The following is a 24,454-nucleotide window of genomic DNA, read 5'->3' on the forward strand; positions in this document are numbered from 1 at the left end:
GTTTTTAAGGTGAGGCTTCCTGAAATAGCTTCATCTTGTCATTAGGAATTTAATTTAATCTTTTTCCCTATCTCGACCCAGTCCACAGTGTTCTTCTCCTCCGACATGGGACGTTAATAAAGTCCTTCAAGCCTTAAGGTTCCTCCGTTTGAGCCTCTGAATACGGTCGATTTTAGGGACCTCTCTTCTAAGACACTCTTCCTTGTCTCGCTGGCTGCAGCGAAGAGGGTGGGTGAACTGCAAGCGCTCTCTTTTGCTGGTTGCCAGATCTGGACAAGACATGATTTTTTGTCCCTACTTTTCCCGAATTTGTCGCAAAGACTGAATCGTCTGATTAATCCCATTCCCAAGGTCTTTTGTTCTGAAGTCGCTGGTCGACTTTGTTGGTAATTTAAATGAGGAATTAGTTCTTTGCCCTGTTAAGGCGCTCTCATGCTATTTATGCTGCACGAAGGACATTCAGGGTCATCCCTGTCATCTGTTTGTTTCACCCTGAAATATCAAGAGACCTATATCAAAGAATGGTGTATCCTTTTTTCACAGAGATCTTATTGTTAAAACTGGAGGTTCAGCATGCCTGTGAAGGTCAGGCACCAAGAGCACACAGTATTAGAGCAGTTGCTACATCAGTAGCTTTTATGAAGAACATCTCAGTCGCCAAGGTGCTTGAGGCGGCAACTTGGCGTTCTAATTCTGTTTTGTCTCTTTTACTTGAGGGATATTTCTTTAGTTCTAGGCAGACCTTTGCTCTTGGGTTTTGGGCCCGTTGGTGATGGCAGGACAGGTCGTCAGACAGGAAAATAGGTAGCCTTCCTGGTTTTATGTTTATATTATTTTTGTTGTTGTTGTATATGTTTTTTTTTTTCTTTTTTTTTTTTGCATTATAACTTTTGGCAGCTTTTTGTATAGTTATAATGGGAATTAGGCAGTTTGGTATTTAGGTGTTGTTGATGACAAGGACTGGCTGCTTGACAACTCATGCTGCTTCCATTGTCAGTCTGACATGGGACCTGCCACTGGGTTGTCGGCACTGGAGACTACACTTCTCCCAAAGTCGATGCTGACCTAGGACTAGCCACTGGTTCTCGTCCTGATGACTCGCACTTCTTCCATTGTCCCTTTGGACAGGGAAATTAGGCAGTGGGTCGTCTGCTGTCATCTGGTGACTCGTTCAACATCTACGTTTTGTCTCACCTGTTTTCTTGGAGTCAGACACTCGTGCGAGATCAGGTGACATTTAGTAGCCATGAGTTTCTTGTTGACGAAGTCGGTTGCGTTGATACACCCTCCGATGGTTGTTTAACATGAGACCAGTTTGAACTGTCAGGCACTCATCCTTCAGGACTGAGTCGCCTTTTTGCTCCGCACTCCTTTCTCTTGGCACCAGAAAGCTCGAGTCAGGAGTTGTTCATGAGCTGATATTCCTGCTGGTGACGTTGGGTTGCTTTGACACCTCCAATGTTTGCTTAGCTTTGAATCGCCCAGGCAGTCCAGGCACTCATCCTTCAGGGAAAGAGTTGTCAATACCCGCTCCTCTCTCTTGGTGCCAGACATTCGTGAGAGAGCAGGTGTCTCATTGTAGTGCTTGATAAAGTCATCATGGTGCAGCCCTGCTGTCCTCGATGTCGTCTTGTGGCGGGATCACAATCTTAAAAAACAAGTGGCAAATCCTCCCCCCATATAAACCTAATCTTTGTTCTGACACGGGATACAAACCTTTCGGTCCTTTTACAATAGGAAGGTTACTAGCCGGCAGCTGGATAGGTCGTAAGCTTTCGAACAAGGGGTTCGGTAGTTAACTGCTTGTCCGACAGTGCGCGCGCCGCGCAACTGGGCGGTGAAGAACCACTTTTGCTTTCGGCCTGCTGGCGTGTGGACGTGTTTATCAACGCTCTCTGCCCGCTTCATCGTCGTTTGTGCTTTTGTATGGTTGTGTTTTCTTTTTCTGTTTGCAATTGTGAAACTGAAATTGTGAGTGCAATTATTCTTGTTTTCCTTATTCATTATTATTGTGAGGTGAATAAGGGATCTTGGATTCTCCACACCCCTCCGTTTATCCGGCGACTGTGCCCCGGGACTGAAGGGCGTAAATGCGGGAAATTCCGCAGTTTCCCAGAAATTGATCCACATATATTGTGGGCTCAGTGTCGAGGGCGTGAGTGCTCTCGCACCGAGCTGTGTGTAATTTGCACCTCCGACCAATTTGAAAATTGGTCGGAGGTGCAGTGAGGCTTGTATGAGGGTAGGAAGAAGCGAAGGCCTGCAAAGGAGTCGTCGGAAAGCTCTCCCGTGACTCCTTTGGTGACGGATACTTCGTCGTCTTCCTGCCCCCTGCTCAGTCTCCCACGTATGGGCACCTTCCACTTTGGGTTTGCGGGTATCCAGGTCCTTCTCCTATCACCCAATCTGTCGAGTGTGGAGGAGGGCGCTCGGTACCACCGACGTTCAATTGTACTCGGGGTCTTCTGTCCGTTCGGGGTGGGGCTCATCCCCCCGTGTGGGGAGAAACCACCCCTAATCACCCGACTGTTGCTTCAGCAGGTGCTTCTGCCGCGAGGATGACCTTAGTCAGGTGTGGGCGTCTTTGGGCTTGCAGGCGGTGCCTAGTGTCCAGGGGCTGCTGTATCATTTGGCTGGGTCGGCTGCCGTCACCCATGCAACGGTGACCACTACGACGACCACCCTGTCAACTCCAGGGTACGCCGGCCCCCCTCACCTGGTGTATTCTCCTCATGTGGTGTCAGTCTCGCCTACAGCCGCTGTACAGGATCCGATCTCCGTACCGAGGGGGGGCGTGCCGCCGCCGCCCAGGTTTGCCGTGCTGCCACGACCAGACTTTTGCTGTCCTAAAAGCTCGCCCCTGGACCTGCCGCCAGTACCCAGGATGTCGCTGGCTGTTGCTCCGCCTCCTGTGATGCCTGTGCCGACTGCCGTACCTGCCGTACCTACCCAGACTGTGCTGACCGTTTCTGTAGTTCCTGCCGTTCCTGATATTCCTGCTGTTCCTGAGATGTCTGCACCTGCTGACGTCGTCCCTGCTCGTGGTGTTGCTGCACCAGACGTTGGTCTGTCCGGACAGGTGCGTCTGGGCCCTGTTGCTTCGGCAACAGCAGCCCCGGCTCCGCCCTCGATGGCAGACTTAACGTCTGTCTTGAGGAAGCTGACGAAGAAAAGGAGGAAGGTGTCGTCGTCGTCTTCTTCGTCGTCGTCGTCTGCCGCCTCTCCCCCTTCGACTTCCAAGGCTTCACAGCCGAGGAAGAAGAAGGCTGCCTTCTCCCCTCCTAGGAAGTCTCCTTCGGGAGCTTCTCAGGGCCCATCCCACTCCGGTGAGATGGGGGGTTCTTCCGCTGGTCCTCCTGCTCCTTCGGGAGCAGGGCCCGTCTCTTCTTCCGCAAGGAAGAAGACTACGGGGACCAGAGGGGTGCCGGCTAACACCGGTACTTCCTCGCCTGGTGTTAGGGGCTCTGCCGCTACACCAGGTTCCGTCTCGGCCTCTCGTTCACGAGAGGTACCGAGTGTACGGTCGCCTACCGGTGACCGTGCAGCCAAGAATCAGACGCCAGGTTCACGGCACGGAGCGGAAGGCTGGTGAGAGCCGCTCAGGCAACCCTCACCAGGCCAGCTCTCACTCTCGTAGCGACCAGCTGGCTACCCGGGTTGACGTGACGGTCCTCTGACCGGCCAGGGGCTGAGGCTGGGAAGTGGTCCCCCCGATCGCCGGCGCCAGCCGTGCGGTTCGAAGCGCCGTGAGGACAAGCACCGGTCTCACCGTGACAGTGGTCTCTGCAGGTCACCTGACCGCCGCTCCCATAGGGAACGGACGGGTACGGCAACCAGCAGTAGCTCCTCTGACACATGAGATCGGGGCCACTGTTCTCAGTCCAGCCATTCTCTCCAGGGAGACGGCTCGACTAGGCCTGCAGCTCGATCACCACCGCGGTTGGTGATCGCCTGCAGCCCTCCAAGCCCGTTGGTTCTGCCAGTGAGCGAGGGGGGAGCGTCAGGTCTGCCTCTCCCGTGCCTTCAACTTCCTCGGGTTACACCGGGAAGAGCGAGGCATTGCGGAGTGATCGTGAGGGGCGCGCCCCGCACGATCCCGTCACGACGCCGTACGTGCCAGGCACGGTCCTTGGATCGACCAGGTCGTACGCGCAAGTGACAGGAGGAGACCGAGAGGGGTCTGTCGCTGTTCCCCCCCCTCCTGAAGGGGAGGGTCTCGGGATGTGCTCTTGTTCGAGGGACTAGACTGTCTTACTCCACAAGATGCAGTGACTCCCAAGATCCAGAGGAACTTTGCCGAGGTTATTGCGCTTATTTGTCAGCACAACGACCTCGGTGGGGAAGGATCGCCGCTCCCACCATCTGAGCCCACGTCCCAGGCTCAAGTTGTTTGGGCCCGAAGAGGGAACCCAAACCGACGGTGGGGTTGCCGCGGTCTGAGCTTGCCGATTCTGTTCTGAACCAGGTAGAGTCTCTCGTCTCCGGACAGGAAGGCTCTCTCAGGTCGGGCAGATCGAACAAGCTACTTCCACCTCCTCTACTGCGACAGCGGCGTTTTTACATGCCTTTCAGAGGATCCAATGCCGCCCAAACAGGTAAACCCAGAGTTAGCCAGGCTAACTCCGGGTGTGGTCTCCTGCAGCAGCTCCTGTCTGAGAACCTCTGGTTCTCGCAGCAAGAGGCACTAGGCCTGGAATCTACCGCTATGGCAGCTTTCCAGGCCGTCTCCTGGTTAGACCTGTGGTCCCTCACAGTGTCTAAGGTCGCAGCCAACTCCGGGGAAATCTCCCCCGAAGAAGACTCGGCTTTCAGGAGACTTTGTCAGTCTGGAGGAAGAGCCATCTCCTTCCTCGCCCACCAGACGATAAACCTGTGGGCCAACCTGGTACTTTGCTGTAGGGACGCGAGTCCTTACCCAAGTATCCAGGGCGGCGGGTGTGAGGCGGCATTGGGCCCACGCAACGGACCTGTACGGAGTTCCTCCTCTCTCTTCCCTGGAGAGATGGTGGACGCTGTAGTGGACAGACTGCGCACTGATGACAGTGACCAGGCAGTTTCGAAGGCTTCTGGGCAACCTCGAACTGCGGCCAAGCCCAAGATCTCTGCTAGCGCTTCCCCGTCGAAGCCCCGAGGAAAGACTCTGTCTTTGACTTCTGCCAAGGGGGCCGTAACCAGCCCTCCTCCCCAGCCGTCCTTCTCACGAGGGGGGCCAGGGAAGAAGTCGAGGAAAGGGGGAAAACGCTAGGGACGGCGTTCCCCCTCACCTGCTGCCGGGAGTTGGGGGGTGCCTGGCGAGCCATTGGGCAACTTGGCAGCGCTACGGCGCCGAGACCTGGATAGTAAATGTCCTTCGGGAGGGATATCTATTACCGTTTGAATCTCGGCCACCCCTCACCTCCAACCCGGTCCATCTGCAGACTCACATTCCAGGATCATCGAAGGACGTGGCAGCTACGACAGGGAGATCGAGGACCATGCTGAGCAAACGAGCTGTAGAGATCGTCACGGATCAGTCACCAGGCTTCTACAGTCGTCTTTTCCTGGTGGAAAAGTCTACTGGGGGCTGGCGCCCGGTGATAGATCTCTCTCCCCTGAACCGATTTGTTCGCCAGACTCGGCTCACGATGGAGACGGCACGTTCCGTGTTCGACTCCATCAGGGAGAACGATTTCATGCTTTCAGTGGATCTGAATTTTTGACGCGTATTTTCAAATACCCGTCCATCAATCCTCCAGAAAGTACCTCTGCTTCATCCTCGACGGACGGTGTACCAATTCAGGGCACTTTGCTTCAGTCTCTCAACCACCCCACAGGTGTTCACTGGTGTCTGCTTGGGCTCATTCGCACTGGATACGTCTTCTGAGGTATCTCGACGATTGGCTAGTCCTGGCAGGACAGGGATCGACTACTAGAGTTCTGCCGTGATCTGGGGATCGTGGTGAACTTCGAGAAGTCCGATCTCGAACCCAAGCAGAGGATGAAGTACCTGGGTATGCTGATCAACACGGTAGCAGGGCGAGTCTTCCCAAAAGACTAGCGGATCAGCAGATTCAGGGAGGCAGCCGACCAGTTCCTGTCTCGGCAGGAACAGGCAGTCTCAGCAATGGCAAGTCGTGATCGGCCACCTGTTTGTCACTCGAGGAAGTTAGTCCCTCACGGGCGTTTTCACCTGCGGTCTCTTCAGTGGAGACTAAAGGAGAGTTGGTTCACAGGCGACGGACCCACCATACTTCCCCGTGTCCCTCACACTGGAGGTAGTAAGCAGGACCTAGCCTGGTGGCTCGACGACAGGAACCTCTTAAGAGGAGTGCCTCTATGCACTCCCCCCCCTCGGAGATGCTGATGTTCTCAGACGCCATCAAATGAGGGATGGGGCGCACAGGCCCTGGAGGAGTTGCTGACTTCAGGAGTGTGGGACGATCGTGACAAGCACCTTCACATCAATGTCCTGGAGCTCAAGGCAGCGTTTCTCGCTCTCCAAGAGTTCCAGGACCGCTTGGTGGGACACTCGGTGGTGTTGATGTGCGACAACACCACGGTAGTGGCTTACGTCAACAAATGCGGGCCTTGTGTCTCTCCCGTTGTATCAGTTAACACGGCAGGTGCACGAGTGGGCCATGGCTCACTTAATAGAGCTGTCAGCCCGCTGCATTCCAGGGAAGAGGAATGTAGTAGCAGAAAAGCTCAGCCGTCGGGATCAGGTGATAGGAACTGAATGGTCCCTACACCAGGACGTGGCGGAAAGGCTCTTCAACCTGTGGGGGCGTCCAGTCGTGGATCTGTTCGCCACCCGGCACAACAGGAAACTTCAAGTTTTCTTTTCAGCCGTGCAGGACCCATGGGCAGCTGCAGAGGATGCTCTTCAACACCCGTGGGACAACCTCTTCGTTTTATACATTCAACTTCCCTGTCAGATATATACTTAGCTATAGACTCCGTCGTCCCCGATAGAAATTCGAATTTCGCGGCACACACTACAGGTAGGTCAGGTGATCTACCACCCCGCTGCTGGGTGGCGGGAATAAGAACCATTCCCGTTTTCTAAGTCCAGATTTTTCTCTATCGGCCGGACATCAACATTGTTGTTGTTCCTCCTGATTTGATTTTCTTGTTTTCATCGCTATTGATCTTCTAAGCCGGTCTTTTTGGTGACATATTGGATCTTTGGTTGGGCATACTCTTTCGTGGACTGTTATTTGGACTTGATTTTGGATTTTTCTCATAATGTCGGACTCTAGCTTTTCGTTAGAAGACAGTGTGCGAATGTGGGGCTACCGAAAGCTTCGGTAGACCCTCACACAGTTTGTAAGGGGTGTAGACAGAATGAATGCTCTGTATCTAACACCTGTAATGAATGTGTAGGTTTGAATGAGGAAGAGTGGAAGAATTTAAATTCCTATTTAAGAAAATTGGAAATGGATAGGGCTAGGAAGGCTTCCTCCAGAAGCGTAAGTAGGTCTCGTTCTAACGAGCCAATTAATATAACACCTAACCCTAAACCTGTATTTACTTCCTCTTGTACTACTAAGACTGCAAACCCAGCAACGGAAATTGCAGATCTTAAGGCTGCACTTGAAAGGATGGAACGTCAAATGCAAACTTTACAAGGTAAGCGCAGTGATAGTGACGTAAGTTGTCCCCAGTGCATTGGAGGGTGCGTCTGATCGGCTTCATCTCGCTCCCAGGCCTAGACCGCTTCCAAGCTCACAGGCCCAGAGGAGAAGGAATGTCAAAAGCCTTACGGAGGTTATGGAGAATCCCCACCGATCAGGCGTCCCCTCGGCAGATTCTGTGACGTCCTGAACTGCCAAGGATCGCTATAGGAAAAGCATCCTAAAAAAGTGTTTTTCTTCTTCTGATTCTTCACCACAAAGAAAGGGCTGGAGTTCTGACGAACTTTCACGCCCCTTAAAAGAAGTTGGAAAGCTCCAACTTTGGATTCAAAGTCCGGAGTTTTTCCCTGAAGGATCACCTTGCGAAAGGAAAAATGCCAAGTATATTCCAGCTCTCAACTCGGAGTCTCCTTCCTCCTCGAGACCTCCTTCACTTACATCGTAAGGAAGAAGAAGAATGCTGCGGCTAAAATTCTATTAAAAGTACAGGAGCAGATCTCCTCTTTAGTTATTGGAGTTCTAACGAAGGAGACTCCCCGAAGAAAGGACTCTTTCCTACCGATAAAAAGATCGACAGGAAGAAAGGACGTCATCTGGCACAAAATCGCGTATTCTACTCCTCGGACAGGAAGTAGAAAGACTGCGCCAAAAGCGCCGAGACCAACCTGGCGCAATGTGCCAGAAGAGCCAGCCAGGCGCCATAATAAACGATTGACTTCCAAACGACAGATTCGAGATTCTTCAATTGTTCAAAAAGACTTGAACCAAGAGGATTCTTCTAGCTTTGAGCGGGATCAGCCTTTACCTGGCAGGGACTCTAGATGTCGCACAGGCCGGCCGTAGCCCCTGTCCGGATAGAGCTTTTTCCGTTAAGAGCGATATGAGAGGACATCCTTCTTCTGACAGGAGGAGAGAGAGATGTCGCACAGGCGGCCATCGCTCTTGCCAGTTAGAGGAGAGAGTCCTTGTTGCAGGATCAGCCTATCTCTCGTAAGGACGCAAGTTGTCGCACAGGCGGCCCGTCGCTCTTGCAAGAGTGGGGTAGATGTTGCGAGGGACTCATCTCCTATCGAGAAGAAACAACTCCTCTTTGGTTGATCCTTCTTCCTGTATGGAGATTGAACAAGAATTGGAAGATGTCGGATTCGGAAGATCATACGGCTGCGGGCTTATCGGATTATAAGACACTAGCAGCCCTCTTATTTCAAGAGTTTGGAGACTCGTTAAGCCCTGCTGCTCCACCTTCTCCTAGATCTTTGTTTACGAGCACCAAGGTCTCAAAATCGTCCTCTTTCTAAAGATGAAACCGACCATTTCTATGAAGAAGGCGCTTCGGTTTGTCGGAAACTGGTTTAAATCCAAGGAGGAGGCGGGGAGAACCGTCTTTGCTTGCCCTCCTTCCAAACTTGCAGGAAAGAGAGGCATCTGGTGATGAGACGAGAGAACGCTGGGTCCTTGCTCTCCCGACCTCTGCCGAAGCAGATTTTTCAAATCTTGTTTGACAGCTTCGAGGAGACAAGCCTTGTCATCAGCTAAGATACACATGGGGACTTCAGAAAATGGACCATCTCCTCAAAGGGAATTGTTTCCATGTCTTAAGAAGTTTTTAACTTCCTTAAGACTGTCTTGGGGGGTGGTTGGGCCAAGAAAAAACTGTTCTGAAGTTTTGTAACTTCTTAGACTGGTCCCTTGGGGTTGGGTTGTTGGCCAAGAAAACTCAGGAGACGGAGTTTCTGAGCCCAGAAGTCCTTCATAGTGTCCTGTCCTGTATGGACAAAGCATCCAGGACGGATCAGGAGAAGTGGCTTCTCTCTTCGGAACTGGAATCTTGAAGAAAAGGACTTTGTTTAGTTTCTTTTCTAACGAAAGCAGTCACTCCTATCCAGAGGTCGTCCCTGCTTTATGCGCCTCTCTCGGACCAACTGTTTTTCCCATCACATTTAGTAAAGGGATATTTCCCATTCCTTGACTGAAAAGGCCACACAAGATCTTTTGGCCCAATCCGCAAAGAAAGCGAGGACCTCCGTTCCTGCTATGAAGAGAGAGACACGTACCCCTCAACAGCCCTTTTGAGGGAGTTCCTCTTCTAGACCCTCCTCTAAGAAGAGAGGAATAAAACCAAAAAGAGGTAGGTCTGCATTCAGAACCTATCAAGAAAGCCAAGTGATATTCCAGTCCTTCAAGCACCGGTAGGAGCCAGACTTCTGAAATTTCGGAAGAATAATGGGCACTTGACAGAGGCAGACCGCTGGTCCCTTTCAGTAGTAACGAAGGATATCTTATCCCCTTTCGAGACAGACCTCCCTTAACGACGACCCCGAGGGAACTGTCGGCCAAGTACAGGGACCCTGCCATGAGAGAAGTACTTTTACACCTTGTAGAAACAAATGTTGCAAAAAAGGAGGCCATCGAATTGGTCTGGGATCCGCATTCCCGAGGATTCTACAACCGTCTTTTCTGGTTCCGAAGCCTTGGGAGGGTGGAGACCGTTCTGGATGTGAGCGCATTGAACCGATTCGTAGAGAACACAAAGGTCTCTATGTAAACGTCCAAGGTCTGGTTCTTGCGGCTCTTCGTCCCGGAGATTGGATGGTCTCCATGGATCTACAGGATGCTTACTTTCATGTTCCCCTGCATCCCTCATCGAAGAAGTATCTTCGATTCATGATGCAGGGCAGAATATTCCAATTCAGGGCCCTGTGCTTCGGCCTATCTACAGCTCCTCATGTTTTCACGAGCCTAATGAGGAATGTTGCGAAATGGCTACATCTGAAAGGGATAAGTATACATATCTCTTTATCTAGACGATTGGCTCATAAGAGCAAAATCGGAACATCAGTGCTTGAAGGACCTGGAAACGACATTAGAACTGACAAAATCACTGGGAGGGACTACTCGTAAACCTCGAGAAATTACAATTGATCCCCAGACAGAACATGGTCTATCTGGGATACAGATGGATTCTCGGGTTTTCGGGTTTTTCCATCGCAAGAGAGAATTGCTCGAGGCTTAGAAAAAGTCTTGAACTTCTTAGGGAAGGAACGAAGCTCGGCGAGGGAATGGCTCAGTCTGTTGGGCACCCTTTCCTCGTTAGAGCAGTTCGTTTCCCTAGGGAGATTGAACCTCAGACCTTCTGCAGTTCTATCTCAGACAAATGTGGAGTCAGAAGACAGGAGATTTGTCAGACTCGTTTTCCCATTCAGCAGGAGATAAAGTCACACCTGAAGTGGTGGTTAACCCCCTTGAAGAAGAAACGAGGGAGTGTCCCTCTTGATTCGGAGCCCTCGCCTAGTGTTGTTTTCCGATGCCTCGGAAACAGGTTGGGGAGCAACATTGGGTCCAAAAGAAGTGGCAGGTACCTGGACAAAGGAACAGGTGGCACTGCACATCAATGCGAAGGAACTCCTGGCCATTCATCTAGCCCTGGAGTACTTCGAATCGGAAGTCAGAGGAGTGGTAGTCCAAGTCAACTTGGACAATACCACTGCTCTGGCTTACATCCGAAATCAGGGGGGCACTCACTCTTTCTCACTATACGAGATCGCAAGAGATCTATTGACCTGGGCGGAGGAACGGGGCATAATACTCCGGACAAGATTTGTTCAGGGAGTAAAAATCTAAGAGCAGACAGATTGAGCAGGAAGAACCAAGTACTTCCGACAGAGTGGATGCTCCACTCAGAGTCTGCAAAGAGCTTTGGTCCCTCTGGGGAAAACCTCAGATCGACCTGTTTGCCACGTTTCCTCTCCAGGAAGATGGACAATTTTTGCTCTCTAGAAGATCCCAGCCCAGGGCCATAGCGATCGATGCTCTCCTTATGGGACTGGTCAGGCATAGACGGCCTACGCCTTTCCCCCATTCAAGTTGCTGGGGGAAGTTGCTAAGAAAGTTTGTTGCATCGAAAGGAAACAAAACTGACTCTAATTGCTCCCTTCTGGCCTTCCCGAAATTGGTTCACAGAGGTACTGGAATGGACGGTGGGACTTCCCCAGATCTCTTCCAGAAAGGACAGATCTGCTCAGACAACCCCACTTCGAGAGGTTTCACAAAAACATCCAAGGTTCTCTCCTGACTGCCTTTCGACTATCGAAAGACTGGTCAGAGCGAGATGCTTTTCTAAGAAAGCTGCAAGTGCAATTGCTAGAGCCCGCAGGTCCTCTACCTCACGGGTCTACCAATCGAAGTGGGAAGTTTTCCGTAGATGGTGTAGGTCGAAGAAGCTGTAACTCTTCCAATACCTCTGTGACGAAATCGCCGATTTTCTTCTTTTCTTAAGAGAAGAGTCGAAATTGGCTGTATCTACTATCAAGGGATATAAGAGCATGCTCTCAGCTGTTTTTAGAAACAGAGGCCTGAATTTAGAAAATAATAAAGATCTTCATGATCTCATTAGGTCTTTCGAGACTTCCAAATTGAGATCTTCTCTCCCCCCGAGTTGGAACCTGGATGTAGTCCTCAAGTTCTTGACTTCTGACAGGTTCGAAACCTCCAGATAAAAAATCTTGTTTCAGAGATCTTACGAGAAAATGTATATTCCTGTTAGCCCTCGCAACTGCTAAGAGGGTCAGTGAATTGCATGCTTTGGACTCTCGGATGGGTTTTAAAAAGACTCTGCTGTGGTTTCTTTTCAACATCTATTCCTAGCAAAAAATGAGAACCCTTCTAAACCTTGGCCTAGAAGTTTCGAGGTCAAGGGACTCTCTCCCCCCTGTAGGTAGAGAGTTGGAGCGGTCTCTGTGCCCAGTCAGGACCCTGAAGTTCTATCTAACAAAGAAGACACAGCTTCAGGGATGTCGCCAGAGTCTCTGGTGTTCAGTAACGAAACCCCAAGAGACCTATGTCAAAGAACGCTCTGGCGTTCTTTGTCAGGAAATTGTGATAACAGAAGCTCACAGGGATTGCCAAGAGAACTCCTTAAAGCTGTCTTAGGGTAAAGCTCACGTTGAAGTCCGTGCAGTTTGCAACTTCCCTATCTTTTACTAAGAAATATGTTCAATGAGAGACCTTTTAGCAGCAACTTATTGGAGATGTAATTCAGTATTTGCATCCCATTATTTTAAAGGATGTTAAAGTAACATACGAAAAATGTTTTTCTCTTGGACCCATATATCACCGGATACTATGCTGGGACATGGAGCGGATGCTGATCCTTAATTAAATTTTGTTTTTGTTTTTTCTTTAATGATTATTTGTAACAATATTGGTGTTGAGTGTTTTGGGTTGCTTGAAAGGATGTTTGGGATGACTCCTTTCAATCGTAGCACTAACCTGATGATAGGATCAGGTGATCGGGGGGATCAGTGTCGTGCTCTTATTGATAATGCCATTATGGCAAGGTGTTTTTGTCATGTAAGTGGATAGGACCTCATTGACAAAGATCCTAAGGTTCTGTCGAGTAAGTGGATAAGACCCCTTTGACAGACCATCAAGAACTCTTAGCATGAGGTCTACTCTCGCTGAGGCTCTTGAAGCGATGCAGGCTCCTAGGCAGTAGCCATGAAGTCTTTCGCTAACACCGGTAGGAACCAAGGTTTTTTTATTTTTATTACCTACAACGTATGTTGTTTCCTGTCTATTCAGTAAAATTAGCTGTCACTTACCCTCCGCCAAAGGTGCCAATCAGCTAAGTATATATCTGACAGGGAAGTTGAATTATAAAAAATGTTATTGTCATGATACAATAAAAGTTTTATACATACTTACCTGGCAGATATATACGATAAATGGGCCCACCCAGCCTCCCCTCAGGAGACAGGTGAAGAGAAAATCTGACTTAGAAACGGGAATGGTTCCTATTCCCGCCACCCAGCGGTGGGCGGTAGATCACCTGACCTACCTGTAGAGTGTGCCGCGAAATTCGAATTTCTATCGGGGACGACGGAGTCTATAGCGAAGTATATATCTGCCAGGTAAGTATGTATAAAACTTTATTGTATCATGACAATTACATTTTACGCCTTTCCCCCGTTCAGCCTGATTCGCAAGGTGATCAGTCGAGTGCTGACCACACCGAATCTCAGGATGATCCTGGTGGCTACAAAATGGCCTCAGGCCATTTGGTATCCGGAACCTGCTGCCTCTGCTTGCAGAAGCACCGAGAGAGATTCCCCATTGGCACATTCTTCTCGCCCAGCCACACGTAGAAACGGTACCACCGAGCAGTCCAGTCTCTACAACTTCACGGCTGGCTGTTATCCACCATCTCTTGCAAACGAGAGGCTTTTCTTGTAGCGCAGCAACAGAGATGGCTGGAAACGTCAGACAGTCCTCTGCAGCTGTGTACCAGGGGAAGTGGGCGTCTTCTGTGGTTGGGAGTCTTCAGCAGGTAGCGGATTTCCTCGTATTTTTTTCGCCGAGAGAAGCTCCTCTCGGTCCCCACAGTGAAAGGATATAGACCCGCCCTGGCACTAGTCCTGAAACTGAGGGGATTGGACATTTCGAACTTGTTCAAGATCTCCTTGCTCATGAGGAGCTTCGAAAGGTCTTGCCCGCCCACCAGGGAACTCAGGCCCCCTGAGTGAGACGTGACCCTCGTCCTTAGGAGTTTGACTCGAAGACCCTTCGAGCCACTCCGAGAGTCGTCAGACAGGGATCTGACCCTCAAGACCCCTTCTTGCTGGCCTTGGCATCGGCGAAGAGTATAGGGGAACTTCATGGTCTCTCCTTCGATGTGAAACATTCCAGGGTATGGGGATCTGTGACGCTCGATTTCGTCCCGAACTTCGTTGTGAAGACTCAGAAACTGTCAATCCCTGACGACAGGTTCGAATCTTTCACAATCCCCTCCTAATGGACTTCACTGATAATGATGCAGATGAGATGCTGCTTTGTCCTGTGAGGGCGCTATGGCGCTATCTGAAGAGAACTTGACACCTCAGGCCTGAGTGCCGATGCCTCTTCATTAGCACCGGGGTGACCAAGAAAGAAGTATCCAAGAACACGCATTCTTTCTGGCTGCGTGAGGTGATCAGGAGAGCCTACGAGGCTGATGGTAGTGACGACATACGTACGCTCCGTCCGAGAGCCCATCGAAGTCAGGAGCATTGGTCCTTCCCTTGAGTTTCGCAAGAACTTCTCCGTGGCGCAGGTCTGAAGGCAGGGTCTGGGCCAACCAGACTACCTTCACCTCCTCTACCTTCGGAATATTGCCCACAGGTCCTTGGATACTTTTTCCTTGGGACCCGTGGTGGCTGCTCCAACACGTTGTGTAGCTAACCCAGACCCTCGCAGGCTGAACAGCATCAAGTCCTGGTGTGACTTGTAAGAATGGATGAGTGAATGAGTGTGTGACTGGCTCTCTTCCCATCTTTTTCTCCTCCTCTACCTGTGGGCAGAGGGACACGGTCGTCATCATGCTGGATAAGGACGAGATGCAGGTGGAGCTATATGACACAGCCCCATCGTATCCCTTTCATTAGGGATAGGAGCAAATGTCCACCACTTCCAACCCCCAAGCAAGGGGTGGAAGTGAATGCCAACAAGAGACAAACCCATAACTTTATGTTGCCTCTTGCAAACAGGAACTTGTTCTTGCTTGCTGGTACGAATAGATACGCTTGCCTCTCTCTTAGTACTTGGTCCAGAGGTCTGACCATTGATCCTGCACACCCTGATCAATCGGACAGAGGCTTGGATCCCTCCTTCGCTCTTACGACCAGGGAGGCATTCCAAGGTTGGGCAAACACCAGTCTGTTTCACAAAACACTCAGATTCTTCCCACCAAGAAGTGAGTCTTCCTATTGTAAAAGGACCGAAAGGTTTGTATCCCGTGTCGGAGCAAATGACAATTTGTCCAAAATTGCATTTTTCCTACTATACAAACCTGAGGTCCTTTTACACATAGTCCCACCTCATGCCACCCTTCACTCTGCAGTTTTTGCTAGGGCCTAAAGCAAAAGTAATTCTTTACCTCCCAGTCGCGCGGCGTGCGCACTGTCGGACAAGCATGCAACTAACGAACCCCTTCTTCGAAAGCTTACGACCTATCCAGCTGCCGCTAGTAACCTTCCTATTGTAAAAGGACCTCAGGTTTGTATAGTTAGGAAAAATGCAATTTTGGACAAATTGTCATATCTGGGTACCAAACTCACCCAACTCACTCTTTCCTCTTTACACTACAGAATACAGTAGGACAATTGACCTATACCTACATACAGATAAAAAAGAAACACAAACACATGTGCTTACCAACAAAAGGATACTCGGGCTATGCTGTGCTGTCTGCCGGTCGAGGTCACGGATATACCAACAACAACAAAAACCACAACCAAGAACCACAACCCAACAACACCACAACACCCAAGGACCACAACCCCACAACTCAACAACACAACAAAAAAGAAACAAGCACAACCCAAGACCACTGCACAAACAACCACCAACACAAAAAAAAAAAAACACAAAAAGGCAAGACACACACCCACTACAACACCAAGGAATCACTACAGCTCACCAACAACAACCCTCAACCATAACAACTCACACATAATCCAACAGAAACTCGCAAGCACAACAAATCCACCAACACAGGCACAACAGCTCCAAATCAATTAACATCAAACTTAATAACAATTAACAACAAATCAACAACACACAACTTAAATGGACTTCAATGCCTTCAATATACTGCTCCCTACACTACTGACTGTCACCAAGCTGTCACAAAGACTGACCAAAACTGACTCCAAACACAGAACTCCAACAACTAATAGCACCAGCAGACAACCCAGAACTTACCAACAGCCAATTCAGTCGTTAACCATCCAAACCACACTACCATTCTCTCTCTCTCTCTCTCTCTCTCTCTCCTCTCTCTCTCTCTCTCTCTCTCTCTCTCTCTCTCATACACACACACACACACACTTGTCAAATGGAACTCCATAACTCCCCCATAGTCTGACTGGTCATCTGGTTGGTCACCTGACTTTTTAATTATCCTATAAGCAGCTGTATTTTCTCTCTCTCTCTCTCTTGAAAATGAAAGAGTGCGAATAAGACCCTTCCTCCCGAAACCTATTCAATGTTTCAACTGTTTCAAGTTTGGTCATTCATCAAAAATATGAAGGAACGCAAAAGTTTGCATAAATTGCTCTGCCCCTGACCATGGTATTTGTTCTGAAACACCAAATTGTTGTAATTGTCAGCTGAACCATAAAGCTAATGATAAAAACTGTAAAGCATACAAAGAAATGAAAACTATCAGCAATAAATAAGGCTAATGCTGAAACACATTAGCATAGGATATGCCAACAGCAATTGGGCCAATCAAAGAGCTATGCAAGAGCATCTAAACCAAAACCCACCCCTTACACCCCTTACTACCACAAGGGGTCCTGTAGGAGCACCTTCTCCTGCAGTAGGTGTATCAACTCCTGTGGTAGAGGCCCGGTATCTGGGTTGGGTGCTCAGTCACTGGAAGCAAGAGCGCACACCACCAAAGCAGCAAGCTGCCTGTGGTTGAAAAAGTCTCTCCTCCAGATGAAGAGGCTCTCCCATCATCTCTTCCATCTCCTACTTTTAAAGTAGTAAATCTATCACAGGCAGAATCTCTGCCTGATCTAATGGAACCAAAACAGTTAAGGAATCCCAAGAGAGGAAGGACTCCTTCAGGTTCTCCCCCCTTATCTCCAAATAAGCATGCTTCGATATTTAACAGCTATAGTGTCCTTTCCTCAAGTGAAGCAAGTATTTCAATGGAACAACAACCACCAAGTTAAAGAGGTTGCACAGATTAACAACGGTAGATGTTTCACCCTCCTAAAGAAAATCAACTAGGAGAAATAAAGATCACAGGGTTAGTCATAAAAAACCGTCTATTTCCAGACCACCTAAAGAGGAAAAGAGAAAGACTTCCAAATCGGATTTGTAATGGCTTTATTCAACATCCTACAATGGAACTGTAAAGGATTTCGTTCTCGTGCTGAAAATCTAAAGATCCTCCTAAGAGAAACTAATCCTGGAGTAATTTGCCTGCAGGAAACTCAATTAGGTCCAGAGAAGTTTCAATCCTGGACTTAATTATGAGATCTTCACGTCCACCCCTCCAGTGGGTGATAGAGCACATGGAGGAGCAGCTATTATCGTGAGCAAATCACTGGAATGCTTGCCTGTAGCCCTCAGTACAAATTTACAGGCTGTTGCTCTTAAGATCACATTACAAGCAGATTACTGTGTTCCATCTACCTGCCTCCTAGATCAAACTTCACAAATGCTGATATCCAGTCATTAATTGATCAACTGCCACAGCCATTTTTTATTCTTGCTGATTTTTAATACCCATAATCCGTTATGGGAGGGGGAGGGCATACTTCAGATAATGAAGGTAAAATTATAGAAGACATTATTAATAATAATGATATTGTGCTTTTAAATGATGGTACTATGACTTATCATAATATATATTTTAATTCTTACTCTGCTATTGATCTGAGTATATGTTCCTCTGCAATAGCTTTAGATTTTATTTGGTCAGTAAATGAATTTTTAAATGGCAGTGATCACTATCCCATTCTTTTAAAGTTTACCAGAAATGTCCGACAGAAATGCCACAGAAATGGAAGCCATTGAAAGCTGATTGGGATAAGTATAAAAGGATATCCATCTAGATAAACATTTGAATCCTTTAACAACCATATTGAAGCATATGAGTATTGGACAAACACTGTATTAGCTAGTGCAGAAGCCTCTATTCCAAAAACTACTGAAAAAGCCAGGGGACCAACAGTTCCATGGTGGGACAAAAGTGTGCCACCTTAAGAAAAATTACTAGAAAGATGCTACAAGAAATACAAATCAAGTGGGCACATCCACTTCTAAAACAACATATCAGCGAGCCATGGCAAACAACGCCAATACTTCCGTCATGCCAAGAAAGACTTGGATTTATTTTTATATAAATGGAATTAACTCTAAAACACCATCGATGTTTGTATGGAAAAGGTACGAAAACTAGCAGGGAAGTTTGTGCACCCAAAACTCCCTCTTTGAGAGTAGGAAATAAACCTCATTACAAACCCTTCAGATGTAGCTGAATCATTGGGTCAACATTTCTCCAACATTTCTAGCCCAAAAAACTATTCTAGTGAATTCCAAAGAATCAGGAACACTCAGGTCAATCTGAGACCTATCTGGTGATAACCGGAGGCATACAAGCAAGATTCTCTCTTCAAGAACTACTATGAAGCACTCTCAACAGATGACACTTCTCCTGGTGAAGATACTATTTTTATATAATGCTTAGGAAGCTACCTGAAGAGGCCAAACGCTACTTTCTTAAGATCATTATAAGGTTTGGGAGAACTGGAGTTATGCCGAGATCCTGGAAAATTTCCTTCATAAATCCCCGTTCAAAAACCAAATAAAGATCCCCAACAAAGTTCAAGTTATAGACCTATAGCACTAACAAGTTGTGTTTGCAAGTTAATGGAAAAAATGATAAATTATCGCTTGGTATGGCACTTAGAATCAAATAAGCTTCTCTCTTCCTTTCCAATTTGGGTTTCGTAAAAATAGATCTACCCTCGACCCACTTATGAGAGACCTCCAACCAAATTCAGCAGGGTTTGTCAATCAGTGTCAGACAATATGGGGTCTTCTTTGATTTAGAGAAAGCTTATGACACTACTTGGCGTAATGGAATTCTTAAACAACTACAGAAATGGGTATCAAGGGCAACTTAATTCGTTCGTTCATTTCCTTCCTATCCGAGAGATTATAAAAGTGAGAGTAGGGAACTTTCTGTCGTCCCCCTTTAAACAAGAGGAAGTGGTTCCACAAGGAAGTGTTCTCAGTGTGACCCCTCTTGCTGTCGCCATAAAATAGCATCTTGGATGAAGTTCCAAGCCCAGTTCGAGCTTCATTGTTTGTGGATGATTTGGCCATTTATTGCACTGCCTACGATGCTATATCTGCATGCCGATATCGACAGAAAGCTATTGATTCTGTCTCCAAATGGGCCAGGCTAAATGGTTTTAAATTTTCAGCCATTAAGAGTGTTGCTATCCACTTTTCAAGAGCAGGCGTAAAGAGGTTATACCTAATTTAAAACTCGAGGAATCTATTTTCACCATATGCTGCCGATGTCAAATTTTTGGGAATGACTTTGACTCAAAACTCACCTGGACCAAACATATTGATAACCTTAAATGTAAAATTAAAGCATCTTTTAATCTTTTGAAAGTAGTCTCTGGATATGAGTGGGGAGCTGACAAGAAATGTTTATTAAGATTTTATGATGCACTTTGTAGATCAAAGCTAGATTATGGGTGTCAGATTTATTCTTCAGCGTGCAAAAGAAAACTTAACGACCTCAATATTGTCCATAACATGGAATTACGAATTTGCTCTGGTGCATTCCAAACATCTCCTGTTGAGAGTCTGTATGTAGATACCCATCAACTCCCACTTGACTTACGACGGGAGGAACTGGGTCTGCGCTACATAATGCGTGTAAAAAGCAGTTCCGAAAATCCTTCCAATAAGGTCATTCGCCAACTTGACAACAGGAAATTTAAACCAAGGTCATCGTCCCTTCCAGATAAGGCTACATCAAGAAGTGAATAATGATACTCTAAAAAATCAGAATGTTTCTCAGTTATTTGCCTCCAGATTCCCCCCATGGCTTATCCCTAAAGCAAAAGTTTGTAACAAAACTATGGTCAAGAAGAACCTTTTCTGATACAATGGCAAAGAGTTTATTCTTAGAACATGATGTAACTCATGATGGTGCGTATAAGATTTATATAGACGGTTCCAAGTCAAGAGAGGGAGTTGGGCTAGCCGTAATTACAGAAGACACTTGTGAGGCTGCAAAACTACCAAGTTCGGCTACAGTATATACAGCAGAACTTTCTGCCATTAATAGAGCATTAGCTATTGTTCATCGTACCGAGAAGAAGAAATTTGTTATATATTCGGTTTCTAAAAGTGTTTTGGAGAGTCTTAATATTTGTAATACACCACATCCTTTGATTCTCCAAGCTCAAGAGTGGCTGTTTCGAATTTCTTGCAAACACAAAGCTGTTTCGTTCTGCTGGGTTCCTGCCCATGTAGGGATCAAAGGTAATGAAAAAGCTGATAGAGCAGCAAAAAGAGTATGTAATAAAAGATCACTGGATATCCATGAAGTTCCATACATTGATATGAAGTCTCCTATTCGAAGCTATATCCGCCACAAATGGCAGGAGTGATGGTCCTCAAACCTCCTTGCCAAAACAAGAAGCTGAAAGCAATCAGACCTAATTGAATTTTTGGCAGTCTTCGTTTCATAGAGACAGGAGGACCGAGATTGTTTTAACGAGACTTCGTATTGGCCATTCCCGATTGACACACAGCTTTATACTTGAAGGAAGTGAGGCTCCAGTCTGTGCTCGCTGTGACTGCCTGTTGACAGTTGAGCATATTCTGGTCTGTTGCCCAGTGTATGGTGCTGCCCGCAGGAAATTCGGTCTTTCAGAGAAACCACTTTCTTATATTTTAGGAGATGATGTTGATGTCAATAATCTTGTAAAGTTCTTAAAAGAGATTGATATTTACTATAAAATTTGACTTATTTTAATAATATTCAATTTTTACCTTTCATCTAATACACACAAGTGTATGCAGTTACTTTTAATTGTAATTTTATAATATTATATATTTTTTTATTTTTTATTTTTTTTTTTTTAATGAAATAAGGTTTTTAAGTTTCATTCACATCAGATTATCATCACGTTCAATTACATTTCATTAATTATCAGATTATTTATTTCATTCCATTACGGCGCTGAATGACCATTATAGGTCCCAGTGCTTGGGCTTGTCCCTAAATTTCATAATCCATCCATCCATCCATCTCTCTCTCTCTCACACAGACATTGTCAAATGGAACTCCATAAATCCTCCATATTTCCTCCCCCGCTACATTTGACAAGGTCTCCTTACACTCACAACACCCACACTAAATAGCTTTCTGCAACACCCACTGATGCTTGGACGCAGGCCCCCTGGATCTTGTTTGAGGGCCCTCATACACACTCTGTTACTCTGCCATCAACTTCTCCCAGACCACTTCCAGTCTGACCACCATTACCATCTCCCTCACTACCATCCTCCCAGATCCCATTTATTATCTCATCTACCCCCTCTAACTCTTTTCCAAATATCTCTCGCAACTCTGCCACCAAATCACTTACCTCATTTATACTCCTGCCAAACTCCCGAAGAGACTCATTCATACTGCCAACTACATCCTCACCACCTGCTTCCCTTACTGGTGAAACTTCACTAAACCCTGATAATTCAAACCCACACAAGCTATATGTTATTATTCCTCCCCTCAAAGTCATCTGTATTATACGCCTTATCCACCATTTTTACCCTAACACTAACCCCTCTATTATGCAGTTCACATTTCTCCCTTTCATTCCCTTTCCTTACCTTCTTCCATACTTGACAAACATCAACTGCCAATCTTCCAGACCCATTTGCTCACTGACACTCGGCTCATGTTTATTCACCCTCAACCACTCACTCATCGCATTCTCCCGAACATACTGCGGTACTTCCCTCCACTTATGTAGCTGGTTATGGAGTGCCCTAACCTCATCCACACCCCCATCTACTCGTAATTTCCCCAACACATAACTCAATCCACTCTGTCCCACTTCCAAAATCTCAAAAGGCCCTCCAAATTTCTTCCTTACCTTATTCACATTCATTCTCCCGATCTTCAACCACCTCTTTCACACCTTTTCTCCAATCCTAAAACTTTCAAACCATTCTCTTCTTCTTCTTCCACAAGTCTCGATCTCTCTCTGACAGACCTAACCGTGGCCTAACAATCCTTTCAAAATTCAACACATACTTACAAGGAGACATACCTATACTCTTCTGCAGTGTGGCGTTATATACCCACACTGCACATCCTACATACATATCCCAATCATTGTCGCCTTTACTCGTCATTCGCAAATTCTCGTCATCGTTCTAACAGTCCTTTCCGCCAAACCATTCGCACTGGGGATATACGGAGTAGAATACACATGGACAATACCCCATTCCTTGAACATTCCTTCCAAATTCCACCCCCCCACAAACTCAGGCCCATTAACACTCAACATTTTTGCCGGCTTACACACACACACACACACACACACACACACACACACACATAGGCAGCATCACTTGCCCCACCATCCCCCCTGATCCCAACTCCTTGACGAGGTGGTGGGGGGCTTAGGGATCCACTGCAGAGAGAGTATGCCCCTTTATGCCTATGCTCCTTTGCTGTGGATCCAACTGAACATTGGGACCTTTAACTCCTTTAGTCCTCTTCTTATTATAAATTTTCCCCTTTCCCTTCTTCTTCTTTCATTGACGACCTTGGCATGATTTTGGACATTTGAATTGACTGCTCTTTTAACTTGATGGAGGGTGGAGTTGGACGGCATGCCACTTCACCCCCGTAAAACTAAAGTACCTGACGTGATTGAGCGAGGGGAAATTTTTATGTCAAACCATGCCCGCAGTGCTGGGCCCGATCTCATGGGACTGACGACCCTTAAGGCATTGTGGGTATGGCGTATATCCAGGTGAGTGTCCCAGGGCAGTTACCACTGTGTACATTATTGCTCCTCCCCCAGTTGGGCCTCCTTGGTGAGAGGGACCTCATCCTGGACGAAATTTACAATTTTATTTTATGGAAAATTAAAAATACCCACCCCCACGACTTCTGGCACGGATTTGGACCATTCTAACGGAAGCTCAGATCACAAAGACCAGGTTGGTATTAAAACATTAATACCCATATACTAAACCTAGGAACTTCAGTACCGGCATGACCCAACCTTGACTCACTTTGACTCCCTCTTTGGGAGTGGAAGTTGGTCAAGGTTTCTAACTATGGAAGCAGAACAAAATATTTCGGCCTTGAAATTAGAAAATTTTTTATCTAATAAATAGACATCCAACGGCAGAAATGTCGTTCAGAAGAGAGAAGACTTGGCTTATAGAAGCCACAACAAAAAAGCCAGTCAGAAGACTATTTGTCTTTAAAATTATAGATTCTATTAATGTAAAATGGAGAAGCATGACAATATGAACAGCATTCAGGGTACCATTGTACTTCCTGATAACAACGACGAACCAATTAATAAGAAAATACTTTTAGACTCGCTCAAAAAGAGATACCCCAAGGTTGAGGATTGCGAAGTGTATGACAGACAAGTAAGAGAGGCAGTAACAAGTAGTAAAAATAGCAAAAATAAAATTTGAGGGTTCAGATCTACCTCAAAAAATAAAAATTTTAGGACAAAATAGAGAGTTAAGACCCTATATACCAAAGCACTGCAGTGTCAAAATTGCAGTAAGTATGGACACACAAAGAGAAATTGTAGGAATGGTCCGGTGTGTGCTTACTGCGGATCTACAGAACACGCCACCAAATGGAAGTGCGGTGAACCAAAATGTGTAAACTGTGAGCAGAACCATCATGCAAGATCCAAAGAATGCATGTATTACATATACAACACGGAATTGAAAATGTTAAAAGAAAGAACAGGCATGTCTATAGCTGAGGCTAAATTAGAATTAAAAGTGAGAGGAATTCAAGATCCTGCCAAGAAACGTACATATTCTTCTATAACAGGAACCAGTAATGAAACAAAAAAAACATACAGATAGAAGTAACAAGATACAGCAAAGTAGGTCTGAAGAAGTTAGTAATATACAGGAAAAAACTAAGATAGTAAAGAATCAGGAAACAGGTGCTAGTGAATTGGATGATAAATGTGATACAAATTAAGGCAGCTTTTGTACTACCCTCCACGTTGTCAGAGGATGTTTTTTCATGTTCATTCTTGTCC

Source organism: Macrobrachium nipponense, chromosome 16 (assembly GCF_015104395.2).
Source record: "Macrobrachium nipponense isolate FS-2020 chromosome 16, ASM1510439v2, whole genome shotgun sequence".
NCBI classification, from domain to species: Eukaryota; Metazoa; Arthropoda; class Malacostraca; order Decapoda; family Palaemonidae; genus Macrobrachium; species Macrobrachium nipponense.